An 18283-nucleotide genomic window follows, 5' to 3' on the forward strand; every position below is an offset into this window, starting at 1 on the left:
TTTTTTTACTTGGATATTTTTCCAACAGAATGCATATGGTAATTGAATCTTGAATTCCAATTCTCTCATAATGGAATCACAAATTCCAGTTCGGTTGGAATGGAATATATATATATATATATATATATATATATATATATATATATATATATATATATATATATATATATATATATCTTAACTACTTAACTTTATTCAAATTCTTCTTTAATCATGATTTCATTCCTTTGTTACATGATTTCAATCGGAATTAAAACACTTAGACATACCTATGGTGAGCTAGGTTCAAGTATTCTAACTAACTATTGTGTAGATGTACACATGATTGTGGAATAATCATTTCAAAAATTGAATTAGGGGTATATTAGTAATCTTGGACACACTTATTTATGATAAATGTGTAAAATATTTAATATCGTTAAATTAGGGGAAGTACTTTCTCAACCCTAAAAAACCATTGACTCATCGTCACCACGTCGTTTTCATTGTTTCTCCTCCATCACCTCTAACATTGTACCCAGACGTCAAAGAACCAACCTCCACCCCTTCATCTCGGAGGTCACAGGTCATCATCATTGAAGACCACCATTGTTGAAGTCCGTACGTCACACACCACCATCATTGAACACCTCCGCCGAACAACACGTCACACACGCTGTTCCGTCGTCCCCACGCCATAATTCTTTCCACCACTGCTCCCAATAATCGACTTCCTTGGCCACTCTCTCAATACCCACATTCTCTTGTGATTGATGTTGTAAAGAAGGCAAATTGGGGTCACCCTGGGAGTACACTAACAGTAGAACTGTCGAATAGCCTAAACAACCATAGCTGCCAGGAAACACGACCACTACAACCATCGAATCATCCAATATCACCTTCTAACCTCGATTCTCCTCTGATCGATTTTGATAGATTTCGTTGTTTCCATAATCTTGATGTCTTCTACTCCTTCAACCTATGTCGCTCCTTCAATTTTGATTATACCAATGTATGTTCCTTTTCCAGTTAGTTGTTTTAGGGACTAATACATAGGATATGAAAATCAATTTTCAGCATCGTCTGTTCAGCAGAATTGGAATCGTCACCCTCTCTTTGTGAACAGGATATACCAAATTGTCAATCAGATTCATCACTTCTCTACTTCAAATACTTAATTGTTTGTAAAATATGATTTGACTATGGCTTTCTTATATGAAAGGTGCATCTATACATTGATATATTTTTCACTATGTTACTATGTATACTGATATTCATGTTTTTTCATGACATACTCAATCTCAAGTCGTTTAATAATGGATTGGCTAACGACAATACATGCACATTTAGTGAAAAAGTAACAAGAACTTTAAGGCAACTTTCTCTACATTTAGTTACAGAAATGAGACCTCCACTAATGTGAGCCTCTTTGCCTTTAAATATCTTATGAAACATATAATGGTTATATATGTTTTGTAATGGTTATGATGTTCTTTGTTAACAACTTTTGAATTATATAAAAATTTGAGTTGGCATATTATATTCAACTTTGTATCAGTATGAATTAGAATTGGAAACTGGAACAGGTATACCCTTTATGGCATTATTTCAATCTTCTAATGTTGGACAAATTACAAATATTTTTCATATGATATCAGGTATCCCAAAAGTTTACTTGGATATTTTTGACTGATTTATACATGTTCTACTGATTTAATGATTTATGTATTTTTTTTACTTGGATATTTTTCCAACAGAATGCATATGGTAATTGAATCTTGAATTCCAATTCTCTCATAATGGAATCACAAATTCCAGTTCGGTTGGAATGGAATATATATATATATATATATATATATATATATATATATATATATATATATATATATATATATATATATATATATATATATTCTCACTGATTTATACATGTTCTACAATTCTTGGTTATTGGTTTTGGTGCAATTCACAAATCCGTATATTTTTCCAAAGGAATTTAGTTTTTTATTTATCATCTGTTAATGCATTATTGGATTCTAAACTACAATTGGATTTATTTTCACGAAAGATGATGCTTGAAGAAATGACCACAAAATTGAAAGTGGTCCGTAGCAAGATCATTCTTTTATAATGTATTAGTGTTTTTGTTAGATTTTGATGTTTTTCCCCGATTTGAAAGTTTTTTTAGTTTTATTCTTTAACAACAAATGTAATTCTTAACAGTTATTACTCGTATTCTATAAGAGTTAATGTAATTTTTGTTTTTATTCTTCAATTGATGGTTCGAGAATTAGTTATTCTACAAGAAGTTTTTAAAGTCATAATCAAGAAATAGGTTCATGAATTTTTTTTTTTTTTTATTTTATGGTTCAAGATTTTTTTTGAACATATGCATAAACAGAATGTCCAAATTAAAAGAATTATAATTCATAAAATCGGATTTTTGAAATTAATAGAATCTATGATCCCTTCAAATATGCAATTTTCCTTTATTAAATCTATATTAATTAACTAAATTGCCCTTGTAATTAATTTAGATGGTATTTTTAGATAACTTTCGACATTAATAAATCTTAAATATGCTCTTGGTGATGAAGAACCACCAACTTTACCCCCACACACACCACATGGGTGGATCCACTGTAGAGTCTGGGGTAATCCGAGATGCCTCTCAAAAAAATTTCGGTAGTATAATTTTTTAGGGCAATTTTGTTTTATGTAGTGTGTGTGTGTGTGTGTGTGTGTGTGTGTGTATATATCCCTTCACTTATAAACACAAACAAACATTTGGTTAGTTGGTTAAGGTGTTGGCTTATTGAAACAAAGTTCTCACGGTCAATTCTTGTTCGTTACATATGTTTTGTTTACCTTTGTTTTATTTTCTCAGCTATTATATCCCACATTGTCAAACACATGTTAACCTAAATATTTTGGTTTATTATATAAGTATGTTATTCCCATGCTTCATTTGATATTTACTTTAAGTCTCACATTGATTCAAGTATCAAATGATACTCCAACTTCATGTTTATATAACAAGAATTGAGGTTAGCTAAGGGTTCGATAAAAGTTTGGGTTTAAAACAAAAACCGAACCAGGGAAACCCAAGAACAAACCGAAAACTGAAACACCACACTGATGAGTTTGGATTCGGATGCTCCTTTACTTTGACCCTAAATCCACCACTTAACCACCTTCTACCTTCCTTCAAACACCCCCCTCCCCCTCCCAATTACCATCGTCTATCTTCCTCCATAATCCATAATCATTGTCTACCTTCACCCACAACCACCATTCTCCCACCCACCGATACTTCAAATTTTCAAAAGCCTACACCTTAAGAATATAAAGAAACTCAAACCTTAAGAAAATTAAAATATGTATTTTCAGAAACCCATATCTTAGAAAACATAGTCACTACCTACAAACTAAGCTTCAAAGTCTTAAACACAATATTAATTAGAATTTTTATATTGGTGTTACAATTCCCCTTTACAAATAGAATCGTCTCCATTCCCCTTCTTAAGCTCGTAAAAATTTTGAAACCATATGATTATATGGGAAGTCTTAGAGTTGTAAGACCTTTTAATGTATCTTTGCCAACGACTCTGAAGCTTTCGAATTCTCATGGTTTCGTTGATTATTGGGGAGGTGAAGAAATCGTGTTTAATTGTCAACAACTTACATGAAGTTGTTTATAGGTGTAGTAGAGAAAACAAAACACCGGACCTAAAGCTAAGGTTGTTTAGTTGTTTTTTATGACAACGAAGATTATTTCGCGTCTGCTTCTTTGGGTGATGAGAACTTTATTTCCAAATGTGAAAAAATCCTTCGGAAAAGGATGAAGAGGCGTGAAGAAGACAAACACCGAACGTAGGGTTAAGGTTGTGCATTTGTTTTTTATTTTATTTTTTCAAATTGAAAAAATAAAACAATAAATAAATCCATGTGGAAAGCAAGTGGGCAAGTTTGCTTACTAGACATTTCCTACAACATCACTTGTAGATTACCGATGAAATAAAAAACATATTACATTTTAATAATTCATTTGCCAGTTTAAAGATCTAATCAATAAAATACTAGTGACCAAGATAAATCAAAACAAATAGTTTGTTTTTCGACAATCACATTAACCCAACACACAACATTGATCAATGATATGGATTTGTGTTGTTTGACATCGATTTTGGTGGGATAGAAGAGGAAGAAAATCAGCAAGACATGGTTTGTAATAATAATATATAAAATGAGGATAGTTACAAGATGGGAAAATGATTTACAAGCTCAACAAAGTTTTCAAATTGCTCAAAAAAACCTAATCATGTTTTGTCTATTCAAAAAAACCCAACGAACTTAACATTTTGTCTAAAAAATCCAACTAAGTTACACTTTCTTGAAAGTCAAATAAGAGAAATAGATGACGTGGTTTATTACCGTATCGGGAAAATGACTTGTTAGACCAACAAAGTTTCCAAAACGTTTAAAAAACTTCAATCATGTTTTGACTGTTAAAAAAAAAAACTCAATGAACTTAAACAAAACAAAATTGAGATTTTTTGAACAGTTTGGAACTTTGTTGAATTTTTTAAACAAAAAGTTAAGTTCGTTGGGTTCTTTTGAACAGACAATACATGATTAAGATTTTTTGAATGATTTAGAAACTTTATTGGGCTTTTAAGTCATTTTCTCTTACAAGATTTAATGCCAATTTACTATCACCGTTACCATGAGTCACCAATACAGAAACAAAAACTAAAAATATGAGCAAATATGCAACAAAGCCGAATCTTCAACTACAAAAAATTTACCATATGGACAGTATTTTGTAATTTAGTAAAAAAAAAAAAAAAAAAAAAAAAAAAAAAAAAAAAAAAAAAAAAATCACCTTGTAGTGTATTGTAAACTAGATATACATGGTTTCGTGATTATAAACTTCTTGGGATCTCTTTGTTTTGCTTATTACCTTGCTAGGCTTTTTATTAAAAAATTTCTGCACTTCCAAAAAAGCAAAAGATCTTCATCTCTAAACAATTTTTTGGGGTTTTTTAAACATATCAGCTTCAGATTGAAACTTGGGAGATTCAGACATGATTCCATTCTATTTTGAAGTGTTTATATTTCAAGTGATCAACAAATAGGCTTAAACATTTTATGGTCCCCTTATGATGTCTTTTTTTTTTTTTTTTTTGTTCTTCTACGAAGTTTAACCTAGTAAAAACCGGCTAGACTCATTAATTCGATACAAACCTGATACGAAATAAACAAATGTGGTAGAAGATTTCAATATGTTTAGGTAACGAGTTTTTACAAGACACAACACGAACAGCTAAGCTTAAGTTTAATTCGTTTAATATTCAACCTAAGAAACGATAGGTTTACCAAGTCTACCTATAATGGCTAAGGGTGGATCAATGCGGAAATACTTTTGCATTTTCCTTTGCTCTAAGAACAATCAATATCTTAAAACAATATTCTACGAGTTCTTTAGTACTTTGCTCTCATAAAAAGAAAAAGAGCATAAAATTATTTAATTTTAATCAATGAAACTAGTAAGTATAGAAATCTTAACATAATCATTTTTTTGGCTACTACTTGTTATGATTTATGTGGGACATCAAATTGACAGTAGGCACAGATTTTTTTTTTAATTATTATTATTTAGTTTTTGCAAGTTTGACTTATTCTTGAAGTCAAATTCATATTTTTCATTAAGTTTGACCCAATCTCTTATATGCTATACCGACCCGTTTTATCTAATTTAATATTCACAATTGAACAAGAAATCAAGTCCATTCGTTTTTGTGGTCCAAAACTTTATGGCTAAAAAAAATTGAAGAGAGCCCAATTCAATGTGAATTATTAGTATCAAAAGCGACGTTCACACAGTCAAACTATAAATATTAGAGTATTCATAATGCTACGACATTTAATATATTATTACAAAATTTTGACAGATTTATTTGAAAATCACAATCTTTTTTAAATTATTAATTTTTCATTAGTTTTTGTCTCAAAATATAGCTCACAAGTTTGATCAATTTTGAAGATATTAAATGGTGTTTTAGATATGTGATCAAAAACTAGAATTTTTTATGAAAGCTATTTGGCTATCTTAATTGTTGGTTGTTTCGAGCAAAAATAACTATGTGTCGAGACAAATTATTTATCATAAGAAAAAGTTAACTTCTTGAAAAGGTCTGTTTAAATAACTATAACTGAGGCAAGTTTGTCTTGCTAATTGGATAAATATAACAAAATACCATCATTTTAGAAAAAATAATAATAATAAAGTTGTTGAGATATGCCCAAACTCAAACTAAATTATACTAACTAATGGAAGGAAAGTGGGAAACAAAATAGCTTGGACATGTGAGCAACTATCATTTTTTTAAGATTGGGAACAACTTGCAAGCAAAAAGGAATTCAACAACTTCCATCTTGATATAGACAAGATATAGACAATTTATCTCTTTTTAGGAGGAAGGTATGTTGTTATTTGTATAATTTGTTTGGTTATTTAATCTTTAATTTGCAATATGTCACGTAATTTTTTTGTTATTGTATATCTATTCTAATAAATAAAAGTAATTTTTGTCACATGTCATAATCTCATTCAATTTGTCAAATATCATTTTGTAATTATTTTGAATTAATTTATTTTCCACATGTCATTTCTTGAGTTTTCTATTTTAATAAATTTCACATAATATTTTAATATAATAATTATAATAAATGTAGTAATATATAAATATTAATTTCATTAATGGACTTACCTTTTATTTCAAAATTCCCAAATTAAAACTCATCACTTTATTTTGTTTATTTATTTAAATTCAAAAGATAAAAATAAATTAATTTTAATAATTCATTGTTTTTTTATCTTTTTATAAATCCAAAGCTCTTGAATATTTAAACCTTTATATTTAATTTTTTTATTAATTCATTTAATACATTGATCTTATACCTAGTATTTAATAAATATGGTAGTTAAATACAAATGAAGAATAACGTAGTACTTTGAGAATACTCTTGTTGTAGCGGAGGTTTTGGTCTAATTTCCTTCACTTGCATATGTTATACGGATCCAAACTGAATGATGTAGTGGTTTGAGAATACTTTTGTTGTAGAGGAGGTTTTGGTCTGATCCCCTTCACTTGCATATTTAATACGACCCAAACCGGATCCGGATAAATGCAACTCTTTACCCCATATTTTGACTCATGTTCACCAATCAAATATATATATATATATATATATATATATATTGTCAAAATTATATGGTTTTTATCAAAAAAATGTTTTGTGATGCAAAAGTGGTCAAAAAAATATAGTATTTATCTATTAATAAATATTATTTTATTGGATTACTTTTAATTGTTTTAATTTCTTTTAATTGTTTTTTTATTATTGTAAATAAAAAAAAACCAAAAAAATCTCACCCACCACATATCTCTTAATTTATTATAAATATTTGGAAGATAACAAATTTTGACAACGTCACCATCATCATCGAATACGGCAGTACTGGGATGAGTGATATATACTTTTTTTTATATAAATTAGGGCGGTGGTGATGGTGTCTTAAAAAAATTAATCGAAACAATATGTTGGGGTTTGTGTGATGAATATCTTTGGAGTATATGTAATGGGGGAGACATATAATGTCGAACAAGAGTCGGCCTACTACGACATATTGCAAGAGATCTTAGAGATTAAGTATTATGGCATCAAATCCTCGACTATTGTATTGTTTACCTGTATTTGGTTTGATAACAAAGACGGTGTACTAATCAACAAAAACAAGTTGATTGATGTTAAATCTAACTTTCAACTTCAAACTGGTGATCCTTTTTGTTTGGCATCACAAGTAGAATAAGTGTTTCTAGATCATAACCTTTAACGACAAAAGAGACGAAAGATGAGTAGACAATTATCAAGACAAAAGCAATAGGGATATTTGAAGTCACCGAAGTTGAAAAGGAAGAATATAAAACCTTTCTGGTTGAAGAATGATTTGAGTCACTCATTACTATAACTTATGCGGAACAAATGTGTCTAACCTCAACTATAAATACGTATGACTAAATATCTACTGATGAGAATGAATGATATATGGAGGAAAATGAAGAAGAGGGAGATTTTGAAGACATATATGTTGAAAATGACTTGTTTTTACATAGATTATTAATTTCTTTTAATTATTTGTTTAATTTCATTTTATTGGATTAATTCTATATATATATATATATATATATATATATATATATATATATATATATATATATATATATAACAACACCACAATTCTAATTTATTTAAAAAAAATCGCACCCATCCCACCACTTTGAACTGGGTGATTGTGGTGGATGTGTCCAAAATATGATATCTTATAGACTAAAGTGGACAAATGGTCATTGTGGTTTGCTCAAAATTACCACTTTGGTCCAAAAAGGTTTGGACTAGCACCAGTGGTCCAAAACTTTCTTTTTGTTGCGTTTTTTGTCCAATCTGTTCTAATTTTTTCAAAATGACGGATTTTCCCCTATTAATATGATTTTCTCTTTTTTATTATTTGTTTATGATTTTCAAATTAAAAGAACAAAAACAAGAAAATAAAAATAAAAATAAATTTCTCTCTCTCTCTCTCTCCCTCCCTCTCTTGTTTTCTTTTCCCCCACTATTACTACATCGCCGCCCATTTGCCATTCTTGTCGAATAACACCCCCGGCCACCATATCATTTTCACCGGAAACACCATCGGCCATCTCTCCAGCCATCAAATAGATCATAAGACAAAGAAACAAACAGAGATGTCTTCATTTTAGGGTTTCTAAATCAGATGAGCTACTATCGAGGTTACAACACTACCGTCATCTCTCCTTCTGTTCGTTGATTATTTACCAAGAGAAGAGATAAAAAGCTGGCGGTAGAGGGAGGTCTGACGCCAATGTCAAAACTACCCTCCATGACTGTTTCTGTAAAAATCATAATAAGAAAACAACACAAAACTCAAATGGGTGTATTCAAAGAACCCTAAATCAACAAATTGTAGCATATAAACATACTGATCTTACTTTAATGATTTTGATGAGACCCAATTTCTAGATCCATGATACGTAGTTTCAAATAGCCAACGATCCCGGCTTTAATTTGATAAGACGAAGACCCAATCGAAGAAAAGTAGCAGCAACAGTCATCGATCCCGGCTGTCTCTCCTCTGTCTAACAGAATACGCAAAGAACAAGAGTGGGTGAATCAAATCGAAAGCAGCGGGAGGCAGCGATGGCAGCTTTGCCGCTTCCTTCTTCATCTTCGGTTGTGAACAATGCGTAGAGAGAGTGAGAGGTGACACCGGTGATTGAGGGGTTATGGTATTCGAAGGAGGATGTGGGTTAAGATGGTGGTGGTAGGCAGTGTTACCAACTGCCTGTCGTGTGTCATTTTGATGCTCGTCGATGAGAAAGGAGGTGAACGGAGATGGGGACAGCGGAGGGAGGAAGCAACAACATTGATCGATGGTGGGGTGTTTGGATTGTTGAGTATTAAGTGTGTGTGTGTGTGTGTGTATGTGTGTGTGTGAGAGAGAGAGAGAGAGAGAGAAAAAAAAATTATTTTTCTTTTAATCTGGAAAAAACATTTAAATAAATAAATAAATAGGAAAAGAAAGTACCAAGGGTAAAATAGTCATTATGAAAAAGTTTATAGAAAACTCGACCAAACTCGCAACAAAATGAAAAGTTTGGACCCCTGGTGCTAGTCCAAACCTTTTTGGACCGAAGTGGTAATTTTCAACTAACCACAGAGACCATTTGTGTAGTTTTGTCTGTCTTTTAGATATTCAAACTAATTTATATTTATATATATATATATATATATATATATATATATATATATATATATATATATATAGATTATTAATTATATTGAGTTAATTTTTATTGATTATTTTTATTGGGTTATTTTATATTAATAAATATATAATATTTATATATTAAAAATAGTACTTTATTGAATTATTATATATATAACACATATTAAAAATAATATTTATTAATATCCGATATTATAATAGAAAAAATAATCTAATAAAAAAATTCAAAAAAGAATTAATTAAAATACTAATGTATAATGAATAAATAAAATTCAAAATAAGAGATGCATAAATGGTCCTTCTAGTTTGCTTGTAGAAATGGTCATCGGGGTAAAATTGTCATTTTAAAAAACGTTAACAACCAAATTAAAAAAATTAATATTTGTTTACCAAAAACTCACAAGGTATTTAAAATTGGACAACTTTTGCATTACAAAACATTTTTGGACCAAAACCATATAATTTTAATAACTACCATGACCATTTTGACAACCATGATGATCATTTTTGCAATATATATATATATATATATATATATATATATATATATATATATATATATATATATATATATATATATAGACACACATACACACACTAGATGTACGTTCACATAAAACGGCGACGATAAATAACATTTTTGGCGAATAGTTTCTTACTAGGAAATAATTATTAAATTTTATTATTAGTTATTATGTAATAAAAAATTATCACTTTTAATTATACCACATATTTATATTGCATGTTTATAATATTGATTTAGATTAATTAATATTGGTCTTTTTTAAGAAATGTAAAGGAATTTATGTACATGAATTAATATTTTAAAAGACAAAACTGCAAATTTGGTCCCTTTGGTATACAAAAAACTTTGGATAAGGTCCAAAAAGTTTCCAACTTGCATGGATAGTCCAAAATCAAGGTTTTTCTTTGGTTTTGGTCCTGAAAATATTGAAATGTCCATTTTACCCTTATTATTTCTTTTTTCTATTTTTTATTGAGTTTAGTATTTAAAAAATTATAAAAAAAATAAAAAATAAAAAAATAACACCCTACCCCTCTCCATGACTACACCCACGATACCCTTTCTCTCTCTCTCTCTCTCTCTCTCTCTCTCTCTCTCTCTCTCTCTCTCTCTCTCTTCTTCTTCTTCTTCTTCTTCTTCTTCTTCTTCTTCTTCTTCTTCACCTGCAAATTAAAAAAAATAAAACAAAAGAGCAACCCATAACCCCATCGTTCTTCCATTTGACTTTCTCTTTGTCCCTCTCTTTCACTCTCTCATACAAAACCTGCAACTCAAGAAAAAATTTTGAATTTTTTTTTTATATGTGTACTGTAACGCCCGCAGATCCGGGCTAAGTCAATTTAAAGGCAATAGGGGTCAAAAACGACTTTTCGACAAAAAGATTATTTAGAATAAATAATCTTAACCAAGTTGTATAATATGTCACAAGGTTTCCGTACATATAAAGAACGCCGAAATCCGAGTTATAACGAAGAAGTTATGACCCGTCGAAGTTTCGCATCGGAACCGGCACGGCCCCGGGAAGCGTAAATAGTAAATTTATGATAGAGAGAGAGAGATTTAGCCTTAGCTCTCTAAACGAAAGTCGTAGAATATGTTAAACTAAGAACATCGATAAAAAGAACGCCCAAATCCGACTTCGTATGAAGAAGTTATGATTTTTCGAAGTTTCGGATTAGCGGTGTACAACCCGAAATTCGAATTTTAGATCGATTGATTTTTAGCCGACACAACCTAAACAAGAATCGAAGATCTCGTTATTATTAGCGTAACGATAAAAAGACAGACGAAAATGGACATCGGATAAAGAAGTTATGAGATTTTAACGGACCAATCCTGTCCCGGCCTGTTAAAAATATAACTTTAAAAATAAAGTCAAAATTAGCCGACGGAGTCTAAACGAAAGTTGTAGAGTACGTCTCCACCTACGCGTGGATATAAAGAACGTCAAAAACGGAGTTCGTATGAACGAGTTACAAATTATAATAGCATATTTACGTATTAAAATAAAGTATAAATCATGTATACGTACACATATATATACATATGTATATATCATTAGAAAGGTATCGACGATGCGGTCATTATAAGACTAATGTTGAGTTCTTTCGACATTAGTTTAGTACAAATATCATTAAATCCATTTAAAATAGTATTATAGAGGGGTGTTTAGTTGTTTATATAACTAAAAGGTCATTAAGTAATTATGGAGGGTAGTTTTTGAAAATTTAATTAGTATAAATAAGAGCCTTGGGCTCTCATATTTCTTGCACCATTCTCTTGATTCAAGAGTCTTTCTCTCCTTATCCCCCGAGCATTTCGGTCCCTCGTGATTCGACTTCTCTTTCTGTAGTTTTAGTATAGTAAGGTGAGCGCTGAAGCGCTGCACGAATCTTTCTTAGAAAGATTCAGCGGCGAAGTTCTGCCCCTGCAGAGCCCGACTCCTAGCTGAAATCCCCTTGAAAGTAAGTTATACTTACCCTATTTTAAATATAGTTTATATTTAAAATTATTATTGTTATTATAAATTTATAATAAGTATTTGAGCTATTATTATGACTTATATAAGTGTCGTTATAATATCTTTTAACTACTCGCGGTACGGGGAATCTGGTTTAAAGGGCCGCATAGGGTTGTTGGATTTCAGAAGTGCTATACGCCAAAATGGTCCTGCCCTCCGGTGTTTTATGTTTGGCCCCTGTCTGTACATAGTAGTTGGAAAGTATTGTTTAAACGTTTATATAATAATAATAATAATAAGACTAATAATTAGTGACGGTAATATTAGACTAAAATCTAGTGGTGATAATATTAGGTTTCGTCAAATGAAGTTATTTTAAAGTAAACGAAGCGCTGTCCGAGTACCGAGTCACCACCTTCTCAGGTGAGTGCATAGTCCCTTTCATCTTACGCATAGATATGAAGTATTTTATATAAACTACGTGCTATGTGTGCATATTATCTGAATACTTGCTGTCTATGCTGGATGAACGTTTTATATATGTTTTAAAGAATTTAAGCTGTATACGTATTTTATATATACGAATATGTTGGGTATGAGATGGGTAGATGAATGATAAGAGATAGAAGATGATACATTGGCAGCTATAGACTTAGTGCCTATGGGACAAACACCGGTAGCTATGGACTTAGTACCTGTTAAACGTTGGTAGCTATGGATTTAGTACCTGTTGGGAATTGGTAGCTATGGACTTAGTACCTGTTGAACATTGGTAGCTATGGACTTAGTACCTATTAGATAAAGACTGATAGTTATGGATTTAGTACCTGATGAATAGACCATAGCAACTATGGAATTAGTGCTTTATGAACGAACATTGGCAGCTATGGATTTAGTGTCAGTCCTATAACCTTGGAGGTAAGGGACTTCGGAATAAACGAATGCAGGATAGATGACTCTTAGGTTAAATCCTTAAAGAGTAAAGAAGATAATAGGGATGGGTAATTGGGTTGATTGTTTGATTGAACATAGTAATTATATTATTGTGGGTTGAAAACCCTATGTACTCACCAGGTTTCCCAACCTGACCCACTCAGTTTATGTATATCACAGGTGACGAAGTGAAGTGACATTACACTGAGAGATTTAAAAGAGATGTAGATCACTAGTGTAAATCATTGTAAGTTCTGTTTATGCTTATGTTTCGGTATTAACGATGACATCCCAAACATTTTAAAATGAAATAAATACGTTTCTTCGAAAATGTTTTAATAACGTATTTACCATGTTTTTCTGGGAACAAATTCCGCAACCTTTTTATAAAATGAAGTACTCTGATTTTTTATAAAGCATAAACAAAATCGGTCTTTTCTGGCCGTGATTTTGGGGATGTCACATGTACGCTTTGTTAGAAACCAAGATCTCCGATGAACACCAGAACTTTGATGAGCACTGAAACTCCAAGATCGCCCCTGCAATCTTCCCCTCTCCCTTTCACATGCAAAATCTTACTTTAACCTGCATCATCTTCCATTTCTCTATCGACTTCTTCCTGATTCAAAACTCTTATACACTAATTAACATACATGCATAGATATATACATACATAAACACTCTAGAATCAATTTGCAGGTGTGAATCTTAACTTTACAAGCCCTAGACTTGCAATATCCATGGCAATCAAACCTAGAATTTACAAGACCCGTGTTGAATCGATTCAAATCGATTCATCTAGTTCAGTTGGACCTTGAACCTGTGATTGAAGGGTAAGACTTCCATGTCTCTCCTATCTTCTTCTTGATCAAGAAACTCATCTGGATTAATCAGATAAAAAGATTTAGAATCAGGTCCATCCATAATGCATTCATAGATTGAATTGATTTGAACATGAGATGGACAGGTTTATCTGGGTTCATAATCGCCGCCAGATTCAAATCAGAAAGATGGAATAACGCCAACACCCACACTCATGGATTGAATCGATTCTGGTGAGTTATGGCATTTGAGGGCTAATCGGGACAAATTGCGAACCAAATAGTGCTGCGACGGTGGCCGACGATGGTGCCGATGACCACAGGTTTAGAGGATCATCGTGGTGTCATTGGGTTTAGGGAGGAGTATACGAAAGGAGAGGAAGAGTCTGAGCCATGATCTTCTTGGGCATCGAAGAGAGAGAGAGAGAGAGAGAGAGAGAGAGAGAGAAATGGGTCCATTCTTTTCTTTTCTATTTTTAATTGATAAAAGATTAAAATAAAAATACAAAAAGGAAATTATAAGGGTAAAATCGTCCTTTCAGGTTTCCCTAGGACCAAAAACACATAAATTTCTTTATTTTAGGACTAAAACCATGGAAAGTATTCGATTTTGGACCTTCCATGCAAGTTGGAAACTTTTTGGACCCTATCCAAAGATTTTTGTAAACCACAAGGACCAATTTTGTAGTTTTGTCATTTTAAAATTTTCATTTAGCTTCAAATTTAATTTATTAATTACTGTCTTTAATTCGAATCTTCAAACTTTTGATAAGTATTAGAGAGAGATAGAGACAGAGAAAAAAAATTAGGCTCAAATAAATTGAAAAATAATAAGGACCGCGATAACAAATAATCTACGTTTATTTGAAAATTTGGTTGTTTATGATTTAATATAAATAAAATGACCAGATATTAAAATTCAGAGTGTGATTGTGTGTTAACTAGAAAATATATTGGTTCAAAGCTTAAATTCTAAGGGTAATGAGGTAAATTGAGCAAATGGAAGAAGCATGGAAAGGTGTCTACACTCTCACCAACACACTCTATGCACTTTATCTCCCTTGTGACTAGGGGTGTAAACGAGTCGAGCCGAGTCCGAGCCTGACCAAGCTCGAGCTCGGCTCGTTTAATTTGAAGAAGCTCGAGCTCGATTCGAGGCTTAAAATGAAGCTCGAGCTCGGCTCATGAACAATTTAGTGGGCTCGCGAGCCTAATCGAGCCTAAACGAGCCTCTCTCTCTCTCTCTCTCTCTATATATATATATATATATATATATATATATATATATATATATATATATATATATATATATATATATATATATATATATATATATATATATATATATGCTCGTTTAGGCTCGCGAACCCATTAATTGAAGCTCGGCTCGAGCTCGTTTAATAAACGAGCCTCATATTTAGGCTCAAGCTCGTTTAATTCGATCTCGAGTCGAGCTTTTAACGAGTCGATCCCGAGTAGCTCGGCTCACTTACACCCTACTTGTGACACTCGTTGGCATATGATTTGTTGGGTATTTTTTCCTACCAAAATTGTTTTTTTGCCATAAGTTTTTTCTTTATTTGAAAAAAAAAAATTAAAAAACCAATGTTATTAAAATTTAATTCTATACAAAATATACATAATCTTAAAATTTTGAAAAAAAAAGTTGTTTTTTATTTTTTAATTTAAAAAAAAACACATAAAGAAACATTCTCCCAAAATCATGAAAATATAGGTGATACTTCTACTCATTATACTAACTAGTGACTTTCTAAAAATAATTTTATAAAAATAAGTTTTTGAAGTCTTTATTTTTAATTTTAAGAAATATTAGTTTTGTTAGAAAAATATTGAATATAATATGATCCAAAATGAAATGTTTCAACATTTTTATCATTCAATTTTCTTTTCTTTTTTCAACTTGTTTATAATCCTTAATTTGTTACGATTTAAAAATATTTACACTCAAATATTTTATTACCCTTAATTATATCTTTATGATTCAAAATATATAGTGATTCGTAATTTTTTTAACAAAAAAACTTTATTCAGTTGAATATACTATTGATTCAAAATCATACAATTAAAAAATAATTTCATTTAAAATACAATGAGTCAAAATCATTTGAGTCAAAAATTTATAATCCAAAATAATATGATTTAAAATAGTACGAACGAAAAATATTATAAAATTTTATAATTGTTAAATACTAAAAACTCGAAACGATGTTTAATTAAAAAAATCAAAAAATAAAAAACAAAAATAAACTAAAACATTAATACCTTCAAGTATGTAGTGAAGACATTAAAAAATTTAAAAAACAATAAACGAAAAAAAAAAAAAAAAAAAAAAAAAACGTGAAAACTGAGGATACATCTGTTTAACTTTCTTAAAATATTTAAAAAAACAAAAAAATAAACGAAAATAAATAATAGAACTCAATTAAATGATGTTTGTCGTACGTGATTAAATACTCAAGTCCGTATTAATTACAGCGGACCTAAGTCGCATCCGAACGTAACACACCCAATAATTGTGTTTGACGTTTATGACCTTGAAGAAATGGGTGGTGGAGTATCTCTCTCTCTCTCTCTCTCTCTCTCTTATATATATATATATATATATATATATATATATATATATATATATATATATATATATATATATATATATTACGATACAAAGAGAGAGCGAGAGGGGAGAGTTCATTTGAAAAAAAAACTTGGAGAATGAGGGAACTAATTTAGGCCACTCATTTCGAATCTGCCGGTTAAGCGCTCTAGCGTACCTGGTCGACTATATATATATATATATATATATATATATATATATATATATATATATATATATATATATATATATATATATATATATATATATATATATATATATATATATATAGAGAGAGAGAGAGAGAGAGAGAGAGAGATTCAAGTAAGAATCCAAAAATATTATGAACCCTAAGAACCATTTTTTAATGTTTTAATTAAGTTATTTTGGAAAAAGCAAATTACTTATATTATATTAAACAAACTTTTTCATTTTCTAATTTAGAATTAGTTGCCACTTGCTGTTGGCTTTCCGTCTAAAATCAATGCGCAAAGACATGTTTGAAAACTCAAACCTTGAGTTAATCTTAAAGATCATTGTCTGCTCTTAATTGATGTTCCAGTAAAGTCTAGTAATACCAGTGGAGATTTGAAGTAAAAATTCAACAAAGTACACAAGTATTAAATTAAGAGACTTATGACTATAACCAAAGTAAAGACAATAAACGAACAAGAAGAACGTTGTAAAGAGTTTTGAATGAGAGAAAGGTAAAAGAGAGTTAAAGAGAACATTTGCTATCTTTGGAGGAACACTCTGTGTATTTCTTGTTATTAAACACACTCTTTATATAGTAAAAGGAGGTACATCGTACAAACTACAACATGTTCTAAGGACCGGATAATAAACAACTTCTGACAACTGATTATCCAACATATACAAAAAGCTCAGTCCTATGAAATGTTACATCATCCAAAACACAAGAAATAATAAAAGTAGAAACAGACACTTGATCTCGGAATAACATTGCATATCGGATTCATCTTCACTTCGGATCTCATATTCATCTCAGACATACGCTGATCTCGGATCTTCATAACTTTTGATTGCTAGAGGTTCACTATCAAGTTCCATCAATCTCCCCTAAGTGAACTTAGCAATCCGATCAACTCAGTTGACTTCTTCTTTTATGAACATGTGAGCTCAATGCAACCAGTTGTGGACTTCGAGATACCACTTAAGATGACTCACAAATCTTGCATTCACATGCTTTGTAGCATCGGACTTTGCTGCATTAGTGATGAACTTCTGAAGAACTTTAGAGGGTACGAGATGTTTATCCAAGACTCGGAAGAAATCCTTCACCTGAGTCATGATCACTATAGAGTACTTATCACCATTTTTCTTAAATCATTATAGATAAAGATGCCTCGAAGGAGAAAACCAAGGCGTATCAATGTCAATGCAGTACCAATACCACCTTCACCACCACCTCCAAAATTTGATCTTACTATGTTTCAGGCATCGGTCACTGCAGCTGTGGCATCCGCCATGTCACACATAAATACAAACGGTGCTAATGGATCTGGGAGTGGTTCTCAACCCTCCAATCATAGTGCTAAAGTATTGCAAACCTCTGACTGCT

General features: G+C 30.9%; 1 long non-coding RNA gene across 1 annotated transcript; it reads left to right on the forward strand.

Annotated features, from left to right (window-relative positions):
* Window positions 1-13443: 13443 nt before the first annotated feature.
* Window positions 13444-14734, forward strand: LOC145038666 (uncharacterized). Its single transcript, XR_013679490.1, has 3 exons — window positions 13444-13516; window positions 13969-14102; window positions 14237-14734. It is a non-coding gene; the product is annotated as an uncharacterized LOC145038666 (long non-coding RNA).
* The last annotated feature ends 3549 nt before the right edge of the window (window positions 14735-18283 follow it).

This window comes from Lactuca saligna, chromosome 4, assembly GCF_052625555.1.
Source record: "Lactuca saligna cultivar CGN05327 chromosome 4, ASM5262555v1, whole genome shotgun sequence".
NCBI classification, from domain to species: domain Eukaryota; kingdom Viridiplantae; phylum Streptophyta; class Magnoliopsida; order Asterales; family Asteraceae; genus Lactuca; species Lactuca saligna.